This window comes from Silene latifolia, chromosome 1 (genome assembly GCF_048544455.1).
Source record: "Silene latifolia isolate original U9 population chromosome 1, ASM4854445v1, whole genome shotgun sequence".
Lineage (NCBI taxonomy): Eukaryota > Viridiplantae > Streptophyta > Magnoliopsida > Caryophyllales > Caryophyllaceae > Silene > Silene latifolia.
The window spans coordinates 157,375,986-157,384,387 of record NC_133526.1 but is presented as its reverse complement, the minus strand read 5'-3'; positions in this window follow the sequence as shown (position 1 = coordinate 157,384,387).

Here is an 8,402-nt window from a genome sequence, read left to right as displayed (position 1 = left end):
TACCAGCAGAGATCTCAGATTGCAAGCAGATATCTAGAAGGGTGTCACGAACAAGGTTATGTCGATGTTTGATACCAACAACACATGTACGAGACAAAACATAATCCCTGTAGATATCCCCATCAAAGACCCGAGAACAAGCAGAGCACGGACCAGGCATCGAAAACAAAGGAATACCCATTCGATAGCTAATCCCACAACGGTAAGACCTATCGTTCATAGTTTGCCCCAATCCAGAAATAAGGACCGCAAGTAGCCAATCAGATGCATGCCCATCCTGTTGGGACCTCCACAACACAACCTATCGAGGAGTCAAAGAAAAAAACGATTATGTGTAGTAGAAACAACCCTTGCAAAACATATGTCTACCAATTTCTTCATAAGTTTTGGGGCAGCGGTCTCACTAAAATTTGGCATAAGGCCAGAACCCATAACCTCATTAAACATACTCAAAGCCGCATCAAAAGCAGGTTCAGGAGCCATGACATCACATGCCTAAAAGAACTTAGCCTGCAACTCAGCAGACTGCAAACGAGATTCCAGAAAAGCATAATGTAGAACATCTCCATCACCATATATACTAAGACCTCCAAAGGTAAATGGGAGAATAGCAAGCCGCCATTGCTAGTCCCCAAAACAAGGACCAGACTTATTAACAATAAGTTCCAAATGAGAACGAAGCGCCGTGTCAAAGGAAAGATTAGCCGACTAAAAAACAGCAGGTGAGCAAGTACATAAAGCAAAATAATGTTTCAAAACAAGTACAAGCCCAAAGCAACAGCAGCTCGCACTATAGATCATCAATCATAGCGACGGAATCGATATGCTCGATGGTCCTGGTCACTCTCCTCTCCACAAGCTCTCCGCTGAAATCATGGCACACGCTCACAGGGCCACCAACGAGGACCATCTTTCATAATCAGCTCCAAAACCTTCCCCACCACAAAGGTATCCCCAACAATAGTGCCATCACCAAGCCTGCAAACTCAAGTCGAAAGAGTCTTTGATCTTACAAACCAAAGGATGTAACACCAAAAGAAAAAGAAAGGACCCAAAGGGTCACCCTGCTAGACCCTCTGAGAAGACCACAAGCTGTGCTCACCAAAATATAGACGCGCAAGACTAGAATAGCAAAACTCTACCTAACGGAAGAGAACAGGGAAATGACTACGAACCTCCCCCAACATGATCTCAAGATTGACCATGTTGAAAGCATTCTGGACGTCAACCAATAGGATGGAAAGGCCCACCTCTTCCCCCGACCCTCAACAATCCGATTCAAGGTATGCAAAATAGCCTCTCCTCCACCGGATACCCAAACCCCGAACTGGAGACCTGCAAAATACCTACTCAACGACGAGCCAATTAAAAAAGTACCCACCTTAGAGACAAGCCGTCTCCAAATTGTACCCACAATAATAGGACGAATTCCACCACCTGGTTTAACAAGCGGAGTGAGCAGAACACTAGAAATATACTCACTGAGAACCTGTGGACATCTGCCCACAAGAAAAAGATTAACCACCCGAGTGATAAAGGCGATTAAATTATCAGAAACAGCAGCTCCGCTCAAACAATCCAAAAGATGCTGGGCACGAAAATTGTCCCTCCCACAAGAAGTGCCACGTGGGAAACCCTTAATCATATCCAAAACAACAGCTGCAGATGTAACGAGAGGAGGACCAGCAAGCAAGGGAGGTAAGGCAAGGGAAGGAACTATGGGGTACTTATCAGTCAAGGCCCCGAGAGATAATTTTTTTTTTTTGTTTTTTTTTTGTTTTGCAGAAAAGCTTTTTGATCTCTTCATTAATAAACATGAAACGAAAAAGACAAGATCCAAGTCCTAGTTTTTCCTACAAAGGACAGCCATAGTTACTACCTTTTAAACAAAAACCAAACAAACAACATATCATAACCAACCATGGTTAAAGTCCTACTTTCTTACCTCTATGAGTGAGATAATAAGATCTCACATTTATGATAAAAGAAGCCTTCAGACTAAGAGCCAATGTAGTAGACTTCATATCTTAAAATATTCGTGAATTGCGTTCAGTCTAAATTATATAGATGCAGCAAGCCAGGGCAATCCTACGCAACATCTTTCCATGACCCCTCCCCTTATTATACCTCTTATACCCGTTCAAAGTGGCATGTAAGGTGCTAAGAGAATTGTTCATGTACAACCAGTCACAAAGAGTAGCCCATACCTGATTTGAGTAGGCACGCCAAAAGAAAAAATGGGATATATCCTCAGTATCATACTCACAAAGAGCACAACGATTCACCAGGAAGAATCCCCTATTGACCAAGCTATTAATAGTTGGAAGTCCATTCTGACAAGCTAAATAGCTGTCATAGCATGCTTTGGGAGAACCATGGGATCATTTATGGTCCTATGCCAGAATACCAGGGCAGACCTATCCCTAATGCAATCAAACATGGAGCTAATCTGAAACATCCCACCCTTTATGCAGGACAACAAGAAATCAGCAGCAACTTCTGAATTCCAAGGTACTGAACCAGCATATCCCTATTCTGGATAACAAATTTCTATAACCAGGACTAAGAAATAGTGCTCTGAAGTTGCCAAATATCAGCCCCCTTTAGTGTAATACTACGAATTTTTATAAGCTAAGTACTCGACCGAGTAGAGCCTACTCGGTCGAGTAGTGTCAAAAGTGTATTCTGTTTGGCTACTGCCGAGGAATACTCGGCCGAGTATGATGAATACTCGACCGAGTAGAGGATACTCGGCCGAGTATACCCCTTACTCAACCGAGTATCCGGTCTGGCGAGTAATTATTCAGCGGTTTGATGCGGGAGCGTTTAGGGATTATTTATTTATGAAAACAGTTTCTAAACGCCATTTCACAACCTTAATCACTTTTACGATACTCTAATCACTCCCTAATCTTCCACTGTGTGTGTAATCATCGTAGCTTTTGCATTCAATCGTTCATTCCACCGTCGCTAAGTCCTTATTCTCATGTCATTGATGATTTGTTCTAAGGGTTTACTTTATGTATGGATTGGGGGAAAAGGGGATTGTGAAATGTGTAATTGTGTTATATGATTATTGTATAGGAGAAGACTTCGTAGAGGAGCCATTCTAGTTGCCTGATTCTCTATATTGTTGTTGTTGCTAAGGTAGGGTTTTTCCTCCTCAGTTACTGTTAATTGATTTAAGATTGTGTTGTTTTTTAATTGTTATTATCTGCTGATCATCGGAGTATGGGTGTTGTGGTGACGGTGGTGATGTGGTTGTGTTGTGATGGTTGTGGTGTTGCGACAGCTGTGATGCTATGGTGTGGTGATGATTGTGTTGATTGTGGTGGAGTCACTTGCGGGAGTGGTTTTACACCCTAGTTCGCCCTCCGTGGAACCCGTCACAGGAGGGGATGTGCACATTAAGGGACAGGGTTGTCGCTCGTTGATGAGCTGGACTTGGTGGGGATGGGCTGTGGTTCCCCCACCGGTGGAGTGGATTACTTGTTGCAATGGGTAATCCGCCAGGGCTGCACACTTCGGTGTGTATTCTGTTACTGTGGAGGATGATCAGCCGGTTACATTATTTGTTTGTCTTATCTTGATTGATCGGTACTGACCTCGTTGTTGTTGTTTGTGGAATCTGTTGTGATCCATTCAGGGATGGTGAGCAGGCTTGACAGGTATTGCATTCGGTGAGCTTGGGTGGTCATGGGGGTGTCGTCTTCACCAGTTGTAGTATCACAGTTATGAGTCTTAGTTATGATTTTGTAGTTGTCATCAGTTGGATTCACTTTATTGGTTTTGGATTTGGATTTGGATGGCTGTAAACACTTATACTTTATAGTATTTCTAATAAATGTGCTTAGGACAGACGCTTTTGATATATACTAACCTCGGGCCACCGAGATGGTAACACTCATTCATGGTAGAGTGGTCCTGGTAAGGCACCTTGGTATGAAGGGGTGTTACAAAGTGGTATCAGAGCCGAAGATTCCGGCATCTAAAACAAATGAACATAATGAACTTAGGGAGTCTAAATAATATGAACCCGGGGAGAGTAGTTTGGAGCTACCGCAAAGACTCGGGAGACGTCTCGGAGTCGCAATTTGGCCCTCACTAACTCGAGCCGGTCACGGGGGAGAAATGTGTTGAGAGTTGTGTCATATATGTGCATATATGTGAAGGTCCATGGTTGGAACATGTGGTGATAAGGATTGTGTATGTGGAATTCGTAAAAGTATATTGAGAACTGAAACGAAGTTGAAGGAATAAATATGTGAAATTTAGTGAAGCGGTTTTAGCATGTGAATGATTGACATGATTACATGTTTATTATGTGGCATTCGAATTCCTGTTCATATATGATTGTTTGTTGGGGTAGAAAGCATGATAGGGGATACTGTGTATTGATTGTAGCTCGTTTAGCATGACTCAGCCGAGCAAGGCAGGTACTCGATCGAGTAGGGGGTACTCGGCCGAGTAACCAGGCACTCGACCGAGTGTTGTTTGGCAGTAAATAGCAGTTGCTACTGGATGTGTTTACTCGACCGAGTATTTAGGCATACTCGACCGAGTAGATCATACTCGGCCGAGTGATGTTTTATACTCGACCGAGTATGAGTTTTCTGAATCTGACGTTGGCTACTGGAATAGATTACTCGACCGAGTATTAGTAATACTCGACCGAGTAGTCCTTACTCGACCGAGTATTGCTGTGTACTCGGTCGAGTGCTTCTTTGGCGGAAGGTCACACCCATTTTAAGCCATAGGCTTTTGTGCTTACGTTTCCTTGTTTCTTATCAGCTCAAAATGCCGCCTAAAAGAACTGTCGCGCAACTTTAAGCTTCTGAGATGACCATTGATGAGATTGCTCGTATGATTGAGCAACAAGATGCTCTTCTTGAGGCTCTCAAGAATGTGATAAATGGGAACGAGAAGCCTGTGGATGCTACTCAGCTTAGCATCATCATCGCCCGCTTCAACCCACTCACATATGAGGGAGTTGGGGAACCAAAGTTGCTTGAGAAGTGGTACTGTGAGATGGAAAGTCTCATGGAAGTGGTCAAGTGTCCGGAGGATATGATCGTTGAGCAGGTAGTATACTACCTGAGAGGTGAAGCCGCCGTGTGGTGGCAAAATGTCAAAGAGGATGCTAGAGCCTACTACCAAGCTGAGGGTCTGGGGGCTATTCCTTGGTCAGGTTTGAAGAGCGCTATGAGGGGGAGCAGTTTGTGCCGGAGCATATCCGACACAAGATGAGATCTGAGTTCGATTCCTTCACCATTACCGATGATATGGCAGTCACCGAGTATTATCACCGGTTCCTAGAGTTGTCTCGTTATGTTGAGGACATGCAGTTGGGACAAAGGGGCTTGGCTCTTCGTTTCGAGAGGGGTTTGTCTGCCAAGATCATGAACCGTCTACCAGCTGGAGTCGCCACTGATCTTAAGGAAGTGTACCTGAGAGCGGGTCAAGCTGAAATAATGGTAGATCTCTCAAAAGAGATTAATGAGAGGATTGGTGCCGAGAAAAGGAAGGCTGACAGAGGAAGCAACAATCAGTCGGGCAACAAGAAGGGTAACTTCAACCATGCTAAGGCTTTTTCTGGTTGAGGTGGTTTCTCCGGAGGATCTCGTGGTTGAGGAAAAGGTGGTGGGAGGAGTATGAGTGACAACTCCAACCTTACATGCTTCAACTGTGGTGGTGTAGGCCACAAGAAGCGGGAGTGCACAAGTGCCAAGACTGGAGCAGGTTCGGGAGCTTACCAAGGGAATTTCCCTCAGGGGCCGACTCAGAGCTTTGCTATCAACCGGCCGGGTGGATCATGGGGCAACAGAGGTGGACATAGCAACCATGGCAGTTATAACCGCAGTGGTGGTGGATCTTATCAGCGCCAGAACAACAGTGTCACCCAGGATTCGGCAGCCAAGCCGAGTACTTCTAATGCTTCGGTCCACGGAGGAGGGCATAAAAGCAGTGGAAAGCTCTTCATGATGGATAAGCAGGAAGCACAGAATGATGCACATGTAGTCACCGGTACCTTTCTCGTTCATAATGTACCCTCTTTTGTTTTATTTGACTCGGGGGCAACACATTCTTTTGTGTCTTGTAGTCATGCTTTATCTATGGGCTTGGGGGAGTTTGAGATTGTAAAGGATGACGTGTTCATACCTTCTGGGAGTCTGTGTCATGTGTCAAGTTATATAAGGGAGTGTCTATGCTCGTTGGAGGGGTAGATTTACCGGTAGACCTGTTAGAGTTTCCTATGGATGGGTTTGAGGTGATTTCCGGGATGGATTGGTTGGGTAAGTATGATGCCAAGATAGATTGTCAACAAAAGAAAGTGTCTTTAAGGGGTCCAAAGGGTATAAAGGTGTCTTATAGAGGGTTTGTTGTTAGACCTAAGTGTAAGTTCATAGCTGTGATGACTTTAAAGTCATGTTTGAGGAAGATGTGCCCCTTGATTCTTTGTCATGTGAGAGATGGCTGAGTAGAGTTACAAACAGCTGCTGAGATACCAGTAATGGGAGAGTTTGATGATTTATTTCCTGAGGAGATATCGGGGTTACCGCCAAAAAGGGATCTTGATTTCAGCGTGGAGCTCAAACTAGAAACGGGTCCTATATCCAAAGCATCATACCGTATGGCACCTAAAGAATTAGCTGAGTTGAAGAAACAATTACATGAGTTGTTAGACAAGGGTTATATCTGGCCAAGTGTGTCACCTTTGGGAGCTCCAGTTTTGTTTGTGAAAAAGAAAGATGGGAGCATGAGGTTATGCATCGACTACAGGGAGCTTAACCGTGTCACAGTGAAGAACAAGTATCCTTTGCCTAGGATTGATGACTTGTTTGATCAACTGAGTAGAGCAGGTGTGTTTTCCAAGATTGATTTGAGGTCAGGTTATCACCAGTTGAGGATACCAGATGAGGATATTCCAAAGACAGCTTTTCGGTCTCGTTATGGTCATTATGAGTACGTGGTGATGCCTTTTGGTTTGACCAATGGACCGGCAGCTTTCATGGATTTGATGAACCGGATCTTTACACCGTTTTTAGATAGGTTTGTGGTTGTTTTCATCGACGACATCTTAGTCTATTCCACGACTAAGGAAGAACATGAGGAGCACTTGAGGATGGTTTTGCAGACTCTGAGAGAGAATCATCTTTATGCCAAGCTATCTAAGTGCGAGTTCTAGTTAGAGGAGGTGGCATTTCTGGGTCATGTGATATCCAAGAAGGGGGTGTCTGTGGATCCTAGCAAGATTGAGGCCGTGACCAAGTGGGAATCACCAAAAAGTGTTGCTGAGATTCGGAGTTTCTTAGGCCTTGCTGGCTACTTGATGTGGCTAAAGTCGTATTACCAAATCAAAGTAAAACTATCTCAGGACTAACAAAAATAGCTAGTGATAAGACAGGTATCGAATCCACAGGGAGGCGGTGAAAGCTAAGTCTAAGAGTATTTAAATTGCCTAGAAGTAACCAATTTCGGGGGTTTTGTTTTGAGTTGATTCTAACAAACTAATTGCAATGTAATTAAATGATGAATAACAATAATATTAAAAGTCTAGGAATTAGGTTCACTAGGTCAATCAATCGGGGATTATCAATCAATTACTAAATCTATCAAGTTGTTTAAGGTCATAAGATCGGTCGACTCCATTATGCCCTTTAGATCGATTCTAATATGCGGTCGCTATGATTAGATACTCTCTATTTGATTGTCATGACCTATATCAATTCTAACCCGGTCGGCGATAAGATCGATTCGCTACACTAATTAATAACTCAGGCCTCAAGCGATTAACTAGAAGAATTACAACAATCAAACAACAACTTTAATGATATCAATAGCAATTAACTGACTTTCCCTTTTTATTAACCTAGATCCCCTTCATCCTAGATGAGGGGATTAGCTACTCATGACTACAATAACAACCACAAATATGATTAAAGATGAAGACATGATTGCAAGTATAAAACAATAATTAAAGAACATCAAATAATGATTAAATTGACGAGGAAAGATTAGTACCATACAAAAGGGAGATTAGGGTTCTTAAGAGTGTTTTCCAGCAATACTTAGCAAAATATAACGTAAAACAACAATAAAACACGAGTTTCTAATTTATAATAAAAGATAAGTGTTTTAGGAAATTCCGGAAAAAGCCCGTCGAGAGAGGATCCTCGATCGAGTCGCAAGTGACTCGATCGGGACGATGTTTCGATCGAGTCGCAGATGACTCGATCGAGGAACTTGCTTCACAGGTTCTTTCTTCTCTTCTTTCACTTCTAGTCTTCGTGATTCCTCGTTTCCCGTGCCATGCTTCGTGTACTCTACCGTGCCGTCTCCGCTATGCTAATCTCAGCTTGATCACACTCATATTGAGTCATTTCTGCATCAAAACACAAAAT